Consider the following 22,778-nt stretch of genomic DNA (forward strand, 5'->3'; position numbering starts at 1 on the left):
TTTACGGATGTTCTGGATTTTCCGGAGGACCAGTCTGTGATCGTCAATATTCTGGCCACAATATGAAATTAATTCGAAAAACACATCAACAAGTGTGTTCGCAAAAATAATAGAGCTCTTATTATATCTTTTATTGGACCAGCCTTAGCCCTCCAAGGTACATATTTGGACCAAAACCCCATATGTTTTCTTAAAACTCACCAATAAGTGCTGCCGCTAAAAACTGCGCAGCTCCAATTTCATGAATTTTCCACTTTTAAGGATGTTACGGTGTCCCGCTGGAAGACACATTGTACCAAAAGGAGGACAGTTAACAATTTCCCCGAATATACCAGGAAGTTATATATGCATATAACTTTAATATCAGAGTTTTATTGACTGTATATAAATTTAGTTTCTTTCATTTTAAACCGACCATGACATTGATCCGTGTTCATAATAAATCAAAACTAACTAACTTATCCGCGTTCCATTTCTTCGATTATTTCTTCCCTTATTCGCTCGTAAGGTACCGTAAGACGAAGGAATGTTTCTTATGTACCTAGCTGCGCTGTGCTACTGCCAGAGTGGGTGCGGTAGAAAGATGACGTTTGCGATTCCTTATGTATCATCCACTGCTTTGTATGGCTCTGTACGGCAATGTTGAGCGGTAGACACGAAGAGAAGATATGTGCAGTTCAAAGTTGTATACAATCATTGAACGCGTTATTCGGTGAACTGTTGAGATCGTTTTTTTTTGTGCATCCATCGTTCTTCGTTTCGTTCATTCATTTGGTGCTACAAAACTGAATACTCTTATTCGGCAAAGGTGTCTGACACTTCACTCATTTGTGAATATATATTCATGACCAGTTACGAACCTGACACACGGTAGTTCAATGGCATGTTGACAGATTTCCAAACACTGGACGGTTGGGACAAGCTCTTATTCCATATCTAGTTACGCTTCTATAAAGGGTGATACGGTCAAAATTTGGTCAAGGGAAAACGCGTGTAAATCGGTGAAATCGTTTATTTAAAAAATCAAATTAAATTTCTTTTTCAAGTTCAATTAGTATAAAATTCAGGAAAAATATTCAGTTAGGCTTCCGCTTTTCCAAATCCGAATTGCCGGGCCTTACGCTTGACCCCTGCCATCAGATTTTGTACAGCCACCTTGTCCACCTTCTTTGCCGCAGAAAGCCAGTTTGCCTTGAACTGCTGCTCGCCCTTAGCAGTTTTTTTGGTCTTCTTTAGGTTCCGCTTGACAATAGCCCAGTATTTCTCAATTGGGCGGAGCTCTGGCGTGTTGGGAGGGTTCTTGTCCTTGGGAACCACCTGCACGTTGTTGGCGGCGTACCACTCCATGGCCTTTTTACCGTAATGGCAAGATGCCAAATCCGGCCAAAACAGTACGGAACAACCGTGTTTCTTCAGGAAAGGCAGCAGACGTTTATTCAAACACTCTTTCACGTAAATTTCTTGGTTGACAGTCCCGGAAGCTATGAAAATGCTGCTTTTCAAGCCACAGGTACAGATGGCTTGCCAAACCAGATATTTCTTTGCGAACTTTGACAGTTTCATGTGCTTGAAAACATCTGCTACCTTTCCCCTTCCTTTTGCCGTATAAAACTCCTGTCCCGGAAGCTGCTTGTAGTCGGCTTTGACGTAGGTTTCGTCGTCCATTACCACGCAGTCAAACTTCGTCAGCATCGTCGTGTACAGCCTCCGGGATCGCGCTTTGGCCGTCGTATTTTGTTTATCATCGCGATTTGGAGTCACTACCTTCTTGTAAGTCGATAGTCCGGCTCGTTTTTTGGCTCGATGCACGGTTGTAGACGATACACCCAGCTTATTTGCGGCATCTCGGAGAGAGAGGTTAGGGTTTCGCTTGAAACTACCGGCAACTCTCTTTGTCGTCTCAGCGGCTTCCGGTTTTCGATTTCCCCCCGATCCAGACTTCCTGGCTGTCGACAAACGTTCCCCAAACACTTTAATTACATTTGTAACGGTTGATTTGGCAACTTTTAGCGATTTTGCCAACTTTGCGTGCGAGTAGCTCGGATTTTCGCGATGCGCGAGCAAAATTTTGATACGCTGCTCTTCTTGCTTGGACGGCATTTTGACAACTGAAGAGTGAATTCCAAAATCAAAATAGGAGCAACATTCTACACACACACACCTTCAAAATGAGGGGTGTTCAGGTTTTTTAAATGCAAAATTGAAAGAAATACGTCAAGTTGATATTGACCAAATTTTGACCGTATCACCCTTTACAGCTGTTATCCTGCTGTTTAGTTGTGTGTGAACTTGAAAGGCGCTTACTCAACCTTTACCCGATTATCCAATAATTTCTACACAGCTCTTTCTTGACACCAGGTTAAATATTGTTTACGCTTTTTTTGTTGGAGGAATTTATCATGTTTATTTTACTGCGAATCAAGTTAATCGAAATTAGTTATAAAAGCAACACCACCAAATTATTTACAATGTACCGGAACCTGGAATCGAACTCGAGACGACCGCATTGGCGAACCTTGATACTACACCCAACCGGGGGATGTAAGAATCGCTTACAATTATGTGGGATTCATCATCAGAGGATGTTAGTGGAGACCGCATGAACCGATGATGCGATATACCTAGATGCGGTCCAATGCAAGAAAATTGGATACCGAAAAATGTAGAGTGTATTAGTGAGTGAAATTAGCTATGTCGAAAAAAATAGGAAGCAGATTTGCCGACTGGACTCGAACCACGAACGTGGCGATTATCAGATCTGTGCTTTCTCCACTGCTCTCTCCATGCCTCTGAATATGGATAGCCTAAATAAAAGCAAACACGAAGCGCTCATTTTCTCGCACTCGACTTCGTATGCTTTTTCTGCTGGAGAGATTCGAGGCGAGTGTGTGCGTCATTCTGCAATGTTCTACAATGTGCGTCGTTCTACAAGCTTACTGATATAGTCAAAAGCGTAGATAGAACACGAAATAAAAAAAAAAAAACATACCATTACACCGCCTGCATGGTCCATTTCTAACATTCTTTGCGATGTTCATGAACAGAGGATGATAGGAAACGGAACTAACATTCATTGTAATAGATTTTTGGTTTGCGTGTTTGCTACGCCAACACTTTGAACTGACGTAAACAAATTTACATGCCCTTCTACAACAATATTGCTGAGTAGAGGTTTTATAATAGTGCACATGAATCACTTTTCTCGACTAGATAATTCAGCTTTGTAAAGAAACAGAGTAAAAAATGTAAACACCACACGTCTAGAAATAAACCTAGTTGACTGTAAAATAGCTTCCAAAATAGCGCGAACACAGTTTAGTTGAGTACAGGTTGTTTAGTTGTCGAAAAAGCACTTTTGATGTTTATGTTATTTAGCAAGAGTGGTTGGTTGTGTATAAGCCATCAAATAAGTAACATATTCGCTTTATTAGCTTTGTTTTGAAGCTAACAGTTTAAAGTTCATTAATATTTGCATAGAAGTGACATTAGCGTTTGTTGGGTGATGTTATTCAGTGCAAATGACAAATTGAATAATGGTTGTGAAAAAGTTGAGTAAACGCTCTCCAAAACTATTTTGCTAACTTCTTCTTGCAGCTGTATCTGCAGTTTTATTTAAGCTACTTTACAGCACAACGCTGGAAAAGTTGGCTTATAAAGCTGAAAATGTTAGTTAGGGAACCTCTTCAATATTTTTATTTATTAAAAAGCTCTGTGATTTTTTCAAGTTGGACACGTAAAAATTGGGACCTTCCTTAGCTCAGTCGGTAAAGGCGCAGCTACAAAGCAAGACCATGCTGGAGGTGGCTGGGTTCGATTAATAACTGTGGAAGTGCATCACTAAGAACACTAAGTTGAGAGCACGCAATAAGCTAATATACGATAATGCAATAAGCTTGAACTGCGAATAAAAAGAAGAATAAGAAGAACGTAAAAATTGACACTACTTTCATTCAAACCTATAACACGTACTTTTACTTTGCTTTAGGTTATGGGCCCAAGACGGTGACCATAACTGGAAGTCCTGAAGAAGTATTACTTTTAATAGAAGATCGAAGTAGTAAGAAAACTGAGGATCGAAGAATATGAATTCTGGTAATGGAAGTGGATCAAGGACAGGAGGTGCTTTGTATTCAAGACCGGTTCGTGCAGCCGGCGAAAGCAGCGTAGCTTTGTCGATTGAAAAGCTGAAAGGCCGGGAGAATTACGTGTCGTGGGCGTTCGCCACTTATACTATACGGGAAGGATCCTGGAGCGCCGTAATGTCGAATGAAGGACAGGTTGTCGATGAGCACATCAAGATGAGAGCATTGTCTACGATTGAAAAGACCAATTATAGCCTGGTCATGGATGCGAAAGATGCGCAGGAAGTTTGGCAAAAGTTGAAAAACGCTTTTCAAGACGATGGAATCTATCGAGTTGCCGCATTGGATTGCTACAGCAGCTGACATCGATTCGCCTTGAACATTTTGACAGGTTGAAGGCCGACGTTGATGCTTTGGTTTCGACGAGTCATAAATTCGACAGTGAGCATGCATAAGGGCCTATACGCGATGATCGATTCTCTTCGTCGATTTTCTCTTTCGTTAATAACTCGCTAAATTGAACGTTTATCGGTGCGTTTGCTGTTGCTTTTGATAGCCAATACAACCTGTTACTACTCTGCATTGAACAAATTCTAGAAAATTGTTTCGCTTAGCTGTAGCAATGCAAAGAGAAAATCGATGAAGAGAATCGATCATCGCGTATTCGCCCTTATGCATGCTCACTGTCGAATTGTCAGAAATCAACTTTCCAGTTGCTGACGAATGGCTTACGTCGTTATTTCTGATGAGGTTACCGAAATACTATGCGCTGATGGTGATGGGTTTGGAAGCGTCTGGGCAGATTGTGAAGGCAGATGTAGTGATAAGATTCTGCAGATGTCAAGGCGAAGTATGGACCACGGAGTAGCAGAGATGAAGGAGCATTTGAGAGCAGCAACAACGGTTCGTAGTACAATTGTCAAGAGATGAAACATTATGCAGCGAATTGTCCAGATAAGCCTGGTACATCAAAGAACAGCAGATGTCGTGCGATGTTTGCTGTTCTAGCACTCGGAAAAAAATCCGTTCCCGAAAACGGGAACGGACCGTGAACTAAAAATCACGGCCAGCTATCCAGAACAAAATTTTCTCAAATATACACCGTGAACTATGGTTCACGGCTGTGGTTCACGAATATGGGAACTCTTTTTTTCCCGTGCAGTTACTAATATGGACCAAGAAGAATGGTATTTTGACTCTGGTGTCACTACTCACACGGCACGGCCTGGATGTAATCTACCAGGAAAGCAGGAGGTGTACTGCCAACAAGAGCAGCATGACAGCTAAGGCGAAAGGTATTATCAACCTGGATTGCGTCGAAGATCCTGTGGACGTGCAGGATATACTGGAGGTTCCCGATTTGGCAGCCAATTTGTTATCAGCCAGCAAGGGTTTCACGATGATATTCACAGCGAATGGCCGTAACGTCCTCACCGAAAATGGAGAAGTGTTTGCGTTGGGCACAGCAGATGGTGGATTGTATCGGCTAAACCGGCAGGAACAGAAGGTGCGAGCTTAAGACGTGACATAGGAGGCTTGCACGAGCAAAGTTAGAGATCAAATTGAAATCAGAATTTGCTGTTATGATGTAACTTATTTTGAAAACTCCATTTGATCTCATTTTGGTTGGCTTAACGGTTAACACAGCAAAAATGAGAGCACAACTTTACACTGTTGAATCAAACGGAAAACTAATTCTGCTTTCAATGAAATCAATTTGATTACTGATTTTGCATTCATAATGTTTGACTGAATACGGGCCTGTCGTAAATGGTTAGCATCCATGCTAGATTTGAGCTCAAATGTCACCTCGGGCTAGTCACAAATGACCTAAAATGTGTTAAACAAAACAAATAAACAAAAAAACAAACAAATAATCGTTAGTTCAATGACAGATGAACTTAAATCAAATTTTAAACAAGAAATTAACAGCAGAACTTCAAGTTAAGTTGCTTTGATTTAAAAAGTCTTGACTGCATAATGAAAGAACAATATGATATCAGACTTCTGTCGCAACAATTGAAATCAAAATGAGTTTTCATTATGATAGGAACTGCAAACTTTAATATCGATTTGCTTTCATTTTGTTAACCGACTTTGCTCGTGCAGCCACCTGAACATGCAGAGTTTGAAACAGTTGAAACAGATGGCAAATGGGATTTCCATAAAGAATTCAGAAGCGCTGGACTGTATTGTATGTGGGCAGGCAAGCATGCTCGTAAAGCGTTCCCGAGTAGTGAATCAAGAGCCAAAGAGCGACTGGAGATAGTGCATACTGATTTGAGCGGGCAGTTCGAGGAATCATCTGAAGTTGCCAATTCTTCATCACTTTTATCGACGATGCTACACGGAAGGTATTTGTCTATACTCTAGAAACAAACGATCAAGCAATGGAAGCGTATGAAGATTTCAAAGCGATAGCTGAACGACAAACGGGAAGAAAATTGAAGTTTTTGCGAAATGACAACGGGCGTGAATTTATCAACTGCCGATTCCGAGCGAGTTTGAAGCAAGATGGAGTACGACATCAGAAATCCTGTCCGTACACGCCAGAACAAAACGGTATTGTGGAACGGATGAATAGGACGATTGTGGAGAAAGTGAGAACCATGCTAAACGATGCAAAATTGCCGAAGAAGTTCTGGGCCGAAGCGGTTAACACAGCGGTGTATCTCATCAACCGCTGCCCAACACGGTCTTTGGAAGGACAGACATCAGAAGAGGCATGGATGGAAAAGAAGCCTTACGTTGGCCATTTGAAGATTTTTGGACCTATGGCCATGGTCCATGAATCGAAGCAAAAGAGAGATAAGCTGGATCCAAAATCGACCAAATGTGTATTTGTGGGATATGCAGAGGATACCAAAGGCTACAGAGTGTACAAGTGCGGAGACGAACCAGCCCAGGGCTGAAAGTCTCCTTAATAAAGATATAAAAAAATTAAAAAAAGAGTGTACAACCTGGCGAACGGAGGTATTTTGATCAGTCGTGATGTGAAAATAATTAACGAAGGTCAGTTCGACGAAATATTATCCGGGGAAGCGGAATGTGTTTAATTTTTTGGTTATTTAATTTTCTGAAGCGGCTATAGAATTGAGTAGCAGTGCCAGCGCATCGGCAGCAGAACAATCAATCGTTTACGAGACGCCTACAGAAACGAAAAATGAAGAAGCAACCAGTGACAACAGCAGCAGTTCCGAAAGCGAGTTCGAAGATGCTAATGCAGAAATCGCTCTCTCACCGTAATTAGTTAAACCGGCTTTACAGGAGCATGAGTTCAAGCGTAGCAAACCCCACAGTCGAATGTGAACACTACATGCGGTACTGAGCAAGGTACGCTAGACCATATCGAGCATATTAGTGATCCAGTCATTTACAATGAGACACTGAACAGACCTGACCGAGAATTGTGGATGGCAGAAATGCGTGAAAAGATTGCTGTGCTGGAGAATAACGAGACGTGGATGCTGGAAGATCTACCAGATGGAGGCAAAGCCATCAAGAGCAAATGTATCTTCAAGCCCAAATGGGGACCTGACGGCAAGATTGAGCGGTACAACGCTCGCTTGGTGGTCAAAGGGTGCTCGAAGCGACCGGGTACCGACTACAATGAAGTTTATGCCTCTGTAGTTCGATATTCGACTATTAGGTATTTGATGGCCTTAACAACGAAATTCAATTTAGAGGTCGACCAAATGGATGCGGTGACAGCGTTCCTTCAAAGCAAACTCGGGTTGATGTTTATATGCATCCACCAGAGGGCTTCATCAAGGATCCGGCTAAGGCATGCAGGTTTCAAAGAGCACTCTACGGCTTGAAGCAGTTCAGCACAGTCTGGAACCAGTAGCTGAATAAGACATTGCGCGAATTCGGACTGGAGCAGTCAAAGATGGACCCTGTTTGTATTTCAAGATCAACGGAGATAAAATGTTGTTCATCACAATAAATGTGAACGATTTTCTTGTTTTTACAATGATTCGAAGAAACGTCTGAGGAAGTTCTTGTGCGCACGATTCCAAATGAAGGAACTAGGACTCCGGATCAACAGAGATCGAGAACGTGGTTTACTATCGTTGGACCATCAGAATTACATCGAGGACGTATTGGACAAGTTTCATATGGCGAACTGTCAATCCGTTTCAACACCGTTTGAGGCAAGTGAGAGGTTGGATAAATCAATGTCCCCACAAACTGTAGGGACATCTAACTGATAAAGAATGTGTCTTTCAAGGAAGCTGTCGGGTGCCTACAGTACCCGGGCCGAATGCATTGGGAAGTAGTGAAGAGAATTTTCCGATATTTGAATACAGCAGAGATGGCAACGAATGCATTATTGGCTATACTGATGCAGATTCGGGAGGAGATGTGGATACGCGGCGATCAACGACAGGCTATGTTTTCAGGATTCAGGGTGGAGATATACATATCACGGAACATTAAGAAACAGCCAACGGTATCCTTATAATCATATGAAGCAGAATACATGGCGTTATCAAGAACGATCCAGGAACCACTATGGGGGAGGAACCTAATGAAGCAAATCTTTGGAGAATTTACTATCCAAATTCTTTGCGATAATCAATTTGTTATCTCCATAGCCAAGAACGGAAGCTATAATCCTACGGCAAAACACGTGGACATACGTTACCACTTTGTGCCCGATGCTATCGATGGTGGATTGGTGGTTCTCAACTATTTCAGCGCCAAGGATCAAGCAGCTGATGGATTCACGAAGCCCCCATTTCATTCCGGGATTGCTCACCTTAACCGGGTTATTGGAATCAAGGATAAGAGAGGAGTGTTGGCGATCAAGTAATCCATGATCATTGTACGCAGCAACTAGAGTTTGTTATTCAGAATAAATATTCATTCCACTACTATCATTTAAACCTATAACACGTACTTTTACTTTGCTATCAAAATAATGGATCAGGCAGACATTTGGGAGAATATTATGCTCCCTAATGCTGAGTGGGAAATGCCTCTGAAATTGCACCTCATGAAGGACAACTATTCACAGCCAGGGCTCTACATTTTCGAAGCTCTAAAATGAACTCGAGTTTTGCTTCTCTCATACAAAAGGGTTCAACGCTTCATTTCTATAACGCCTAGCTAGACTATCAGCAAGAAATGATAATGAAAAAGAAGCACGCTTAGAAGGCAACGCTGGCTGTGGATCTTCTCGTCGTTGCTTTGCTCATCGCTTTCAATGTAAGTAACGTCAATTGTCTAGTTAAACGAAACCTCATTATGGCTTTCAATCCCCTTTCACGAACACTATCACCGCTCTTTCAATTTGTTTAAAATACGTTATGTCCCGTTTTCGTTAATTTTTTTTTAGATAAATATGTGGATGGAAGATAAATTAAATATAGGGTAAATTATGGCTTCGGCACCCATTGACTGTTTTCGGCAACCAAAATTGAAACGTTTATTTCACTGTATTTTCCCATCAAAACTCTTCGCTGAATGTATTAAGCCGATTCCTTACCTTTTCAGCTTCAATCTGATTACATTTTTACGACTGTGAATTCCTGTTATACCATATTTTTCTTTAAATGAAACATACATACTACAAAATACGGCTGATTTCGAGTTGCCGATAATAGAACAGCTGGTTAACACGCAGTTCAAATGGAAAGGGTGCCGAAGAAAAAGAGACTGCCGACAATAGTCACTCTCACCTGAGAAGTTTGGAGCGTTGTGAAAAATATGTTCAACCCGGTTTGATCAATTCTGTCGATTGGAATTGGTAGAACAGCAAGCAGCAGATAAATGTCAACAAACAAACCTGTCATGTATGTGTGTGATGCTGATAAATCGCTAATAGAAGTTCGGACGCTGCTTAGATTGACGAGAATACGTAAATTCCCCTATTACGTGTAATCTTCAAGTGTTTTCACGTGAGAAATGCTTTAAATATGTAATTTCATTTTCCGTCATATACGTCATGAAACCTCTGTTGATGTGTTTCATGAAAGAGAAAACTATCAAAGTCGAGCGCTCTTTCGCTCATCCGTTTCACCGAAGCTTGAAAGGAAGACCAATGGAGCGACGGGAGGAAGAGGGACAAGCGATTGGACATTTGTTTGTGCACGCCGACTGAGGTTCTAGAATGCTGCGAAGCTGTTCGACTTTAACAGAAAAAGAAAGCCAGCAGTCTCTTCGTCGCATCGATTTGGTCGATTGAAGCTGATCTTGTGACGCCCTGTTCACAGCACACTGCAAATTCAATGAAAACGTAGTTTCCTGATTGGCAATCGTTACTTTGGTGATCTAACAGCATTGAAAAAAAAAGTTTTCGTTTTCTTGTTGTTAGTTGAGCCTTATAACAATTTGCCTTTTCACTTCCGTACAATGCGCTGCACGCCCATAGTTCTCTACAGGTTTCTATCAAATTCAGAGTAAAAGTAAATTTAAATGGTTATTTGTGTAGCTTACCTCCTTGCCATATTTTTCATAATAATTATATGGTCGAATCATCGGAAGTGGCTTTATTTTTTTATTCAAAGTTTTTTCCATGTGCTAAACCATTTTCGATAAAACGCTATACTTGTACAAGTGCTTGTCAAGTAGTTTTGATTTGTTATTTTTTTTATTGAAGGTTATAGGAAGGTTTTCAAGATCAACTTAAAGGTGGTCATATTGTTTTGTCCGTCACTGTATGTAGTGGAATTTTGCATTTTATTGCTTCGTATGTATCAGAAATGCTTACTTGTTCTTAATTTAGGGCTTGGTAAACATTCATTATGCATTTTAATTGCGGTTTACTAAACGTCCGATAACTGAAAGGGATTTTTTTAATTTGAAAATTCTATCTTACTGGAGAAATTTTTTGACCACAGTTACAGAAATCAGTCCCTTTGAGTTAGCAAACGTTTAATGTAATCTGATTTGAATTGATTGGAAAAAAATATTTGAAGTTTACGCACTTTCAGACCTTAAAGAGTATCCGAGAGACCGAGAAAGTGCACGTTTCACGTGCTTTGCAGCACCCAGCTCAAAGCACGCGTATTAGCACAGCTAACGATATCTAGATCATAGAGATAGCAAAATTAATACAAGCGTACAAAACAATGATAGGAATTATATATTTTCTTACGCCAATTGAACTGCTCCGATGTTTTCGGTATCATCCCTAACCATGTTTTAGTTTATATCGGCGTGCTGAATCATCGATCTGTTTTAGATACGTTTGTGCTGTGCATGGCGGTTCCGATCTCCTGACGTCATCTCTTCATGATAGCAACAAGTACAAATGAATCAAAAATTTATCAGCACTGGTCCATGTGAGCGAAAGCTGTGAGATATGGCGATGTGCCTAAAAAATATGAAACATATGTCATTGGTTTAAAAAATACACAATTCGAGATAGTTCAGGTCACTTCAGACACTAAGGTTTTGTGAAGCGTTCTCAAAGGTCCTAAGAGTTCAAAGTCACTGAGCTTTATTGTTCAACTTCAGAGGCCTTCCGGTTGACTCTAAGGGTATTACGGGCTACGTTTAAAAGCCATATAAGTTAACTCCAGCTTGGATCAATATCAGAAGCTTTATGGATTAACTTTACGAGTCTTAGGCCTTACGAGCTTAGTCCGGAGGTCTTATGAGTTATTGTTTATGATTCTTTGGATCCATTTGGGTCTATGGGGCTGTCCACATACGACATGGGGAGGAGATGCTACTGAAAAATGCCTATGGTTCACACTTTGTTTTACAATTTGTATGGATATTCACGTAGGGGGGAGGGGAAGGTATGGTTCTTGAATCGCTCAATTACTGTTCAAACGTTATAGCACAGACAAACAGACGTAACTCTTCATTGTGTATCTTCGTTCATGCATTTAACGGTTGATTTGAATATTATCAGTTTCGCGAACTACTCGCCGCAGCGCTGGCATCTGATCACTTTGACGTTTCTATATATTCTATAGAACTTTTATGCAATATTGTTTACGAGTTAGCGAGCAAGCTTGTTTTCCGCGAGAAGCCAGATAGATGTCGTTACTGAGGTTAAATGTTTTGAGATACTATGTTTTCAAGAACAAGTTTTTCAAAGAGTTACGTCTGTTTGTCTGTGGTTATAGTCTTATTTGGTACTTGATGGGCTGCAATCCATTTTGAGTCCATACAGATTTCAGTCTATAGCTGTTGGGCCTACTTCGACGATATTTAAGTTCAGAGGCCTTAGAGTAAATCAAGAGACATTATTCATCCGATTCCGACACCTAAACCTTAGAGATCTTATGGGTTAACGTCAGTTCCAGCTTATTCCAGTGGCTATATGGATCAACTTCAAGGACCTGTTGGGTTGAGGTCAACGGCCTTATCCAGAGTTCACAGAACTTCCAGACCATGAGTCAACTTCAGTGATTTTATTGGAACAACTCTGGGCTAAGTCTATAGGTGACATTCTTAGCTTTTAATGATCAACTCCGGAATTCTGATGGGTTCACTTCAAAGATCTTATCGGTTAAATCCAGATGCCATATGGTCTTATCTTATTGATCAACTTCAGAGAGGTTAAGTTTCTACTCCGGAGGTCTTATGAGACAGTGTATGGAAAATTATGAATGTACATACTGTGAAGACTTTATGGATTCAATCTAGAAGCCTTACTGGTCTATTCCAACCACCTCCAATGATCCTTTATCCTCTTATTGGCTAACTGAAAAAGGCCCCATGGAGAGCTTTTTATTCAACTCCGGAGGTCTCATAAGCTCAATCAAGAGCTTATCAATCTACTTCAAAGATCTAGTGTCAACTTGAACGAATGATGGAGCTACTCATACAGTATGTGGACCATGTATAGATATTTTCAGACGTGAATTACGACATATTATGGGATTCAAAGGACTTCTTGTGCGGCAGGTCAAATGTGACAAGAGTTATTATTATCACTCCAATGATCTTTTTGTTTTACCTACTGGTTTGACCTCTTAATTTAATACATAAAGTCTCTGAAATGTACACATAAAATCATAAGTATACCTATTAAGCATCTGGGGTTAACTTATGTTTAGTATTCAACTCAATCAATCAGTGAAATTGGCTTTTGTCAGTTTCTAAAATAACACTAAAAAATTAAAATTTTGGACGCATTGTCGTTCGTTCCTCCTCACTGTGCGACGCGATTGACATCGGCAGAGTGTGTCAATCACCACACACACGCACATGGAATAGTACGGAAGAAACAGGTTTTCTATAGCCACCTATCAGATTGATGCGATGAAATTACCTTGACCCGTTTCTTCGTTTCTTCGTTTCGTTGTGTAGTTTTTGGCCCCAGAGCGGACAGTTTATTTGTGATTTCATTAATGATAGCTTCGCCGCGAAATCTGCCAAAAATTTACTACGACTTTCGATCCACTTCATTTGAATTTTGTTTATAAAAAAAAAAAAACAACAATTTCAACCCCCCGCAGCTAGGGCACGAGCAACGCAAAGTGAATCCTAATTAAATTGTGAAAAGCGTGAACCCTCTTCAAACCTAAAAAAACATCCTTCCATAAACCGCCACTTGTGTCGGATAAAGCAACGTTCATAGGATCGTGCGGAAGTCTCCCCCCCTCCCCCACCGGAGTGCTATGTACCCTCGCAGCGTCTGATGATTTATTAAATTTACCCAACAATGCAGAACTTGTTTTATCCTGACATTGAAATATCCCTCCATCCCGTTATCCTCGCGTCAAAAAATGGTCTCCCACCTACATAGCATAAAAACGCTTGATTGTAAATAATGGCCAGGAGTCGGACAACCAGAACCGAACGGCCAGTACAGTGTGCTCTGGTGCAGTCACTGTTTCCGACACATCTCCATGGATCCTGTCTAGACTCATCCCACGAGCCATCGGTGCCCACAACACAACCAAAATAGTCGGTATCCATTTCACAGACAGGAAGTTTCGACGATTCGATGAGTCGGGACAGTGCGGAGAAGTTTGGGTTGATGCGAGGCCGCGTCTGCCTGTCGGGTTATTTGTTAACTTCATAAAACTACAATTGCCAACTCCCTCTTCCGAGCGAGCGGTCTCTAGTTGCTGCTGGCTGGGTTGGTATGGTTGTTTGAAGTTTTAATTAAATCTCATAAATTCATTGTTGCATCACACAGGAGAAGCAGACCGCTCAGCGGGGTGTGCATTGTGGGTTCATCACAATCCCGACGAATCGGATAGATATGCCGAATGATGCATCGCTCGGAAACTGCAGATTGAGTCCGCGCCGCCTGCGTGTGCACATTTGAATAATGCACTCGCAGATGTGGGTACGTACATGCAAAATTGACAACAATAGTTGATGGATGGTTTCAATGACCGCGCACAGTGGGTGTGGTTTCAGATCGAATTCCGTTGGAGAAAAGTTCTGAGTTTCGTTGGGTCCAGATGTCTCCTTAAGACCTTACACCACTACAACCTGTTTACAAATGGTAAGCAAATATAGACACGACACACGCGAGCGTTGACACGAGCCAAACAAATTTCTACACCCCACGACAAACAAACCACACTATAAACAAAACTGTGAACGCGATCGCATTATAATAAACTGCACCTCCTCGGTCGGGCAGTAGAGTCAGGCAGCGTGGAATTCCTATCACGGAATTTCGCGTTTTGCATGCTATCCACGTCCATAAATTAGCGCTCGTCGTAGGTATCATTTGCTTTTGTCGAGTTGTGGTCGGTTGCTATATTTACGATCAGACCATCAACGTCAAATCGGGTGGTGTGGCTTTGGCGTTTGGAAAGTCATTAGTCTACTTTTTGCGACGTATCGGCTATTTACGGTGGATTACACTGTTCTGATTGAAGGCGGAATGGTTTGAGTCGGTTCTATATGTGTCGGGAGTTGATGATTCCGAAGCTGTTGTCGATTTATTTGCATGGTGGGTAATTTGACTGCTAAAGGCTTCGGTTAGTGAATGCATTTTTGAACAAATCCTGGACTCGACCGTTTTGGTTTGAGCATGATTGACCGTCGGCTTTTTTTTAAATAAGAATAGAATATACTAATGTACGCCAATCTTGAATTTCAAAAAAAATTCTAATACAACCAACTTAAGCATCCTTGTTATTCACTTTTACTGAAACTTGATTTTTTTGCGGACTTGGTTTAGATAAAGATACAGACATTTGTTTAAAACCCTGGAGATTTGTTCAAGAACCCGACGTGAATGACTGATAAACAGTTAAAGGGTTGTTAATAAAAAAAATCAAGAAAATAAACATTCAAGACGTCACCCAGATTTTTTTTTAAATAAAAGGCTTGCAAAACGGTTACAGCTTATGGACCATAATTAATTAATTTGATGCGAATATCCAAAAAAATCCAAGGGATAAGGGCATTCAAAGGAAGAATTGATAGAAGAACTTTAAGTGATATTTGAGGACGTAAGGTAGTGCTGTGTTGAATCCCAAGAGAATCAAAATAAATTTCCAACAGAATTTTGAGGACGATTCCAATGTAATTCCAAAGATAGTTGTGACTTAAATTGCAAAGTAATTGTGAGGAGAACTTTAAGGGATTTGTGAGGAGAACTCCAAGGTTCTTGTGAGTAGAATTACAAGAGAAGATTCCAATTGAATTTTGAAAATTCTGAGGATTATTCCTAAGGAATTCTAAGGAAAGTTTCAAGGAAATTTCCAACGAAATTTTGAGGTAAATTTTAGAGGAATACTTAGAGAGTTTCAAAGATATTCCTATAATTTTGTTTAGAGAACTCAGAAAATACTTGCTGGAGAATTCTAAGGATCATCAGTTTGTCTGCCTACGAGCCTCATACTATGCTAAGTAAGACCAGTATTCAAATCAAAGTTGTGTAACAAGGCTTGTCAATTCTTCTATGCAGGCACCTTGCTGTAGGCGCTGGTAGTTCCTTACCAAGGATAGTTATAGTGATAAGAAATTAAACAATTTAACAACAATCACGTTTTCTATTCGGCACTTGTAAACAACCTAAAACCTAGCATCCGGATAACTTATCACGTTTTCAACCTCCAGTTTTTGGTGTCGTGGTGGCTGCAGTGGTGGTGGTGGTGGCGGTGGTGGTTGAAGTAGGAGGTGCCGTAATGGCAGCCGCTAGACAGGCAGCACAGCCAGTTGCAGAGTTCCTGTAGGAGACATCTTCCGTGCCGCTATACGCTTCACCATCAGAGCTAATTTGATGTGGGCATAAGCTTCTACAAAAGATAAAAAAATATTTCGCCTAAATAAGAAAACCGATTAGCGTTGCAAACACAAACCACTCACTGTTTGTAGTACTTGATGGGAGAGTCCAAATCGAGAACTTGCTGCAGGCCACATGAAGCACATGGTGATTCGTATTTCACGTACTGCACAGGTACGTCGTCATCGACCAGCAGTGGATATTCTTCGAATGAATACTTCGGTTCACATACGTTCACCAGAGTCCACAGGAATGGATATGGTATTCCACTGCAGAATCCATCGTGATCGTCCATATCGATGGTGTAGGCTCCGATTCCGCCTAACTGTTTTTGTATTACATATTCGGCCTTCCTCCGGTGGGACTCAATATCGTTGAAGGTGATCCATTTCTTGTTAAGTCCATGAGTCAACGTAGCGTACGGAACCATTCGAGCATCATCCCACGAAGTGTAGAAATTTTCCCGTTCGATAATCTCCTGGGCACCGAGTTTACTGAGCTTCTGAACACTTTTGACGGACGCCTGACCACCGTTGATGCACAACTTCATTGTGTAGATGTAGGCATAGGTGGACGTAAGAATGACGATTTTTTGAGGATTCAGTCCAGCTTTCATGAACGCCCTAACGCTGTAGTCCTAGAAGCAGGTATTGTAGAATTTAAAACTTTTCCTAAGCAATCAGACATACATACAATGTTCAACCGATCGTCGGGATCGCTGGGATACAGTGGTGAAACATGGGAAGCTTTCTTGGGGTCATGGTAATCACCCGTCAAGAAGTTAACGAAATCCACGTACAGGTCAATCTGCGGTACATCATAACTGATGTCGATGTCCCGTGGATCTACGCCAACCGTCACGGAAAGACTCATATCGCACGCCTTCATCCGAAGATGAAGCTGCTGAAGTAACAGAACCAGGTTGGCTTTATCCGCGTGACGACCCCCAAACTGCCCCGGGTAGAACCAAGCAATGTCGATTCCATTAAGTCCGTGCTTCGTCGCAAATGTTACAATATTATCCACCAGCTCATACCGCTGATCCGTTCCGTTGACAGCCTTCGAAAATTGGGTGCACCTCTGATTGACTCCACCGATGGCAAGAATGAATCTGGCCGGATCACCTGATTGATGTATTCGATCCTTGAACTCGATAAACTGCGTCAATGCTGGATAAAACAAAAATCCACGTTTCATTTTTACACAATCGCTACAACACGTGAAACAGCAAACTCACCTCGACTGGATCGTTGCATAAGTAGCAACTTGCCATCGCCGTTCACTCCGACCAAATCGATCAGTATGAAATGAGTGCACAGGCCCGGTCCTAGACTATCGTAGTTGTAGTGTTGATTCGAAGCCGAGATGAAACACACAATCTTGATCTGATAGCTGCTTTCACATTCTAGCGACGACTGCACTACGGGAATGGACCGTCGAACCGAGCCACCATTCACTACACCAACTGCGAGTAACACCCCAAGGGCAATCCACTCCGCCGTCACCATTGTGGGGTTCTGGAAATCTTCGTCACTGAAACCTATATGAGCTGGCGCACGCTACCGAGGGTACCTTTATAACTATTTCGTAATAACAAAGGTCGCGCGCACTGTCCGATTGGTTACCGAATCGCTGTTTTCGGTGTGCAGCACGTTCCGGCACTTGGGGCGTTGAGGGCAAAAATGCTACGATCTTTAGGTTGTGGGCTTTTGAAGACGTAAGTGCGATTGGTTGACGTGCTGTTCGGGTAAATATTTGTGTAGACTTTCTAGATCCAATCGAGCACAAAGTAGTTTGGCTTTAGCTGTATAAGATGGGGAACTGAATTTCTGTTGTTCTGCTGAACTTCATTTGAATACTTCAGAGAGGTTAGACTGTGTTTTGACCTGGAATTTTGAGAAGCTCAACTGCAAGCAAACACGGAATTTCGTCACGGGTATTTGGGATTTCATGTCCAAGAATTTACGAGGTGTGAGAATTTATCGCAAGCCATGCCTTTTTAAATCTTGACATTAATGCACAGTGGTTTAGAAGGGTGAATTTCAGGAAAAACATAAAAAAAAGTGCATGAAGATGAAGTTTAATCAATTTGGTGTCTTCAGATAAGTTTTAAGTTGAAATAAGGCGCTTTGCTGAAGACACAAATTTTCTAGCATGTTATTGAGAATCGATTTTAAGGGACCTTCCATAAAGAATGCTTCAATCTCTATGGAAGCCCTCCCTTAAAATCGATTCTTCGTCTAACATTTTTATTTGTTTATTCTAAATGATGAAGAGCGTCTTAGTAGAATAATTGTGTACCTTATTGCGTTATTTTTCTTGTAATTCTACTACTATTGTATCACTTTCACTATCACCAATTCACTATTCACTTTCATTATTTACTTTCAGCATCACTTTAAAAAAAGTTATAACAGATACGTATTTTGTTTACTAGTTGCAAACTTCTTCAGTGTCTAACAGGGTGACCAGGGAACCAGAAAAACCTTAGCATACGATCATTGGTGACTTATATTATAGGTTGTATTTATGTTTATAGATATAGAGGGTTTTTCAATTTTTTTTTGTGTTTTCGACACAAACTTATTTTAAACTTTACGAAACTAATTTTAATAATTTGACATGAATTTAATATTTATCAATTTATGTATTACTTTCCTATTAGTTTACGATACAGTTTCAAATTCAAATATTCAAGATTGCTTTATATTAATTAGATTAATTTTCGGTGACTGTAGGTTTTATGTTATACGTTGTGATACATTAGTCTAAAGAAGCTAAACATTGCATAAATTCCAATTTTTATCGTATTGGACTCTACATCTTTGGATATATATTAGATTTTAATAATTTCTTATGAAATTTTTCGTTTGACAACAAGTTTACGATTAGCCCTCCGTTGACTTGAAATTATTCCCTCTTGGGGGCATATTTAGTAAGAATTAGCAGTTCACACTTTAATTACGACACTTCAGTTGTTGGTTTCAATAACATGGTGGCAAATTACGTGTTAATATTTCCGGTAGAGGCTATTACTCGGAGCGCTTTGTTCATTGCATGCCACGCGGTCGGTCGGGGAAGCAAATTAAATTTGATGATATGAGGAATTGAGGTCAAGAACACCATTCGTTTTGACTACCAAAATGAAAGAGCGAGACCGTCATTGGGTGAAATTTCCATTTCCTTCAAAGTGCTGGATGCGAATGCTGCTGAGATGGAAGCAAGCTATCGGCTATCGGAGGAGAAAACCGAATTCATCAAGTTTTATCGTTTCAGTTCCATTTTTTTATTTCTAGGGCATATCTTAAGCAACTTTTAGCGTTTTTTGTTAGAATTGAGCTATAATAGTACCAAAAACAGAGAAGTAGCCTTAAAACATTTTTTTTGCGATGATTTAGGACATCAAAATTATTCTGAAGTTTTAACCTTTATCTTTAAAAGATCAACAGAGGCTCAAAATAGATGTTCTGCCGTACATACCGTATGAAATCAAGAACAGCAAATACGTGGCACAATAAGATCTTCAAACCATCCTGAAGAATTGATCTTTAAGTTCTACATGCTCAATCAAGTTTTTCTCGATGTGCATATGTCGTACATATTGTCGGTACGACTCCAGAGAGCTTTGTAAGAGCTCATTACTTAAGGGAAAATATATATTTGTGATAACAAAATATCTAAGATTCTCCAAATCACCCTGGAGTTCAAAGAGAGATTGTACGATGTCCTGACTAAATTTTGACATTCGTAGAGCACCGTTGAAATGACAAAATGATGGGTGTTCTGTTCTTCAACATTGCAAAGAGACACTGCTTTTTTGACATAACATGTAGAAAATATCAATATATTATATTCAGAAATTATCATGAAATTATCCTTAAAGTGAAAGGAGACGTCATTTATTTAAAAAAAATCAAAACCCGAATTAGGTTCATGAGAATGTGTTCATTTCATTCACCGGAACACCGAGATCACATTTGCATTGACCGATTTTTTTTTTTAAACGAAAAAACTGGTTTTAAATTTCAAGGGAAAGAGCAGCTCTGGGTAGATGACTACTATGGGAAGTTCAGAGTAGTTCCATTAAATAACTGATTTCTTCAAATATGGAATTCGGATGCCCGTCTAACTTAAAAAGGAACCCCCAGATTTCCTAAATCCCTAGAAGCTTGATTGAGTTTCCGATACCAAGCTACCATCTTCAGTTAGTTATTTCACCACACAACCATTTATTGTAAGTAATCCGATTATTCATCAATCCAACGAGTCGAGCTAGATCCTGCAGTATTCTGCAACACAATTTAATACTTCTCCGGCACGTACTGTACTCTCACATCGTCGCTAATAATCAGCGGTGGATTCTCGTACTTCATCTTTGGCTTCACGGTGTCCACGATGGCCCACAGGAAAGGGAACGGGATGCCTCTGGAACATCCATCTGTATCGATCGTATCTTCCTCTCCTTCCTGATCGCAGGTAAACACACCTATTCCAGCGAGCTGGTATTTCAGTACAAACTGTGCCTTCCGTCGATGGGATTCCATATCGCTAAAGGTGATCCATTGCTTTTCGGCGATTCCTCGCGCAAGAGTGCCGTACGGAACTTGCCTCGTATCGTCCCACATCACGTAGAATTTCTCCCGCTCCAGGACCTCTTGAACGCGGTACTTGCTTAGCTTCCGTACGCTTTCGACCGTCACCTCTCCATCGGCAGCGCACAGATTCAGCGAGTACAGGTAACCATGGGTAGATGTCAGCACGACAATTTTCTGTAGATTAAGCCCTGCTTGGATGAAGGCTTTGACACTGCGGAACTTGAAAGAAATACATAGTCAGGTGAAGGTTTGTGCTTCTTTCATTTAACTACTTACAATGTTCGATTGATCTTCTTCAACCATGGAAAGCAGTGGAGCTACATGTGAAGGTTTCATCGGGTCATGGTAATCTATGGTCAAGAGGTTGACATAATCCACGTAGACATCAATGCTCTGGAGATCATAGTATTCTGGTTCCAACACAGCTGTCAACGAGAGACTCATCCCAGCCGCCATTTGAAGTCGCAGTTCCCTCAATAGCATCACCAAATTGATCCTGTTCGCTTTAGAATCATCACCCTCACCTGGATTAAACCATGCAATATCTACCCCATCGAAGTCGTACTGTCGCACAACGTCTACGATACCCTCCGCCACGTCGAACACTCCGTCTTCTCCACTAATCGCTTGCGAAAAATCCCTGGACTCCTGGTTGGCGCCTCCAATCGCTAGGATGAACTTAGCGGTATCACCTACTGTCCGTAAGCGAGTTTTGAATTCCAGAAACGATGTAAGCGCTGAAAAACAACACCACTCTGCCGAGTTAATTCCGGAAATGACCACGCTATGTCGAAAAACTCACCCGGCATATACTTTTCCTCCAGCATCAAGTTTTTCTCGCAGTTTAAGATCGCCAAGTCGATCAGTATGTAGTGGGTACATAACGAGGGTCCTAGACGATCGTAGCCGAACCGTTGATTGGTGGCGGAAACAAAGCACACAATCTTCGTTTGGTAATCACTCTCACAGCGTTCACTGGAAGAGGTTTGGGCAACTACGTAGCCAAACGCCAGCAGGGACCACCCAAAGAGTTCCGATGGAATTCTCATTGTTTTCGCAGCTTTATTCAACCGAAATTCGCCAACAACTGAACAATCGCAATAGAAAACTAGCTAAACCTAGGTTCTAGCGGTTCGTTCATTTCCGCAATCGGGTTCGCATTGCTGCACGTTTGGGACGTTTTCAAGAAAGTCCGCCCGAGTAGTATCGATTATTAGTGCGGAAATTAAGCACCGCACGTGTTGTTCGAGCTGAAGAGCGGAATCGATGAAAGAACCGGTTTATTTGTCAAAACTCATGCAGAGATGATTTGCGAATGGTTCAGTCGAATGGTTCTAGCGACATCTAGTTTTGGATAGCTGATAATTTCAATGGTCTCATCTGAAGTGGCGTTCAACTTGTAATAATTTTCTAAGTGTAATGGAATGGAAATGGAATGGAAATGGAATGGAAATGGAATGGAAATGGAATGGAAATGGAATGGAAATGGAATGGAAATGGAATGGAAATGGAATGGAAATGGAATGGAAATGGAATGGAAATGGAATGGAAATGGAATGGAAATGGAATGGAAATGGAATGGAAATGGAATGGAAATGGAATGGAAATGGAATGGAAATGGAATGGAAATGGAATGGAAATGGAATGGAAATGGAATGGAAATGGAATGGAAATGGAATGGAAATGGAATGGAAATGGAATGGAAATGGAATGGAAATGGAATGGAAATGGAATGGAAATGGAATGGAAATGGAATGGAAATGGAATGGAAATGGAATGGAAATGGAATGGAAATGGAATGGAAATGGAATGGAAATGGAATGGAAATGGAATGGAAATGGAATGGAAATGGAATGGAAATGGAATGGAAATGGAATGGAAATGGAATGGAAATGGAATGGAAATGGAATGGAAATGGAATGGGAATGGAAATGGAATGGA

General features: G+C 40.9%; 1 protein-coding gene and 1 pseudogene across 9 annotated transcripts in view; one reads left to right on the plus strand and one right to left on the minus strand.

The window, feature by feature from the left end:
- Window positions 1–22,778, plus strand: part of Svil (Supervillin) — an 807,253-nt gene that overhangs the window by 652,001 nt on the left and 132,474 nt on the right. The window lies entirely within an intron of this gene.
- On the minus strand, window positions 16,164–18,219 carry LOC135708217 (chitotriosidase-1-like; annotated as a pseudogene).

The sequence above is a fragment of the Ochlerotatus camptorhynchus genome, unplaced genomic scaffold (assembly GCF_037179485.1).
Source record: "Ochlerotatus camptorhynchus isolate MF236.1 unplaced genomic scaffold, CSIRO-AGI_Acam_v1.1 ptg000328l, whole genome shotgun sequence".
Classification (NCBI taxonomy): domain Eukaryota; kingdom Metazoa; phylum Arthropoda; class Insecta; order Diptera; family Culicidae; genus Ochlerotatus; species Ochlerotatus camptorhynchus.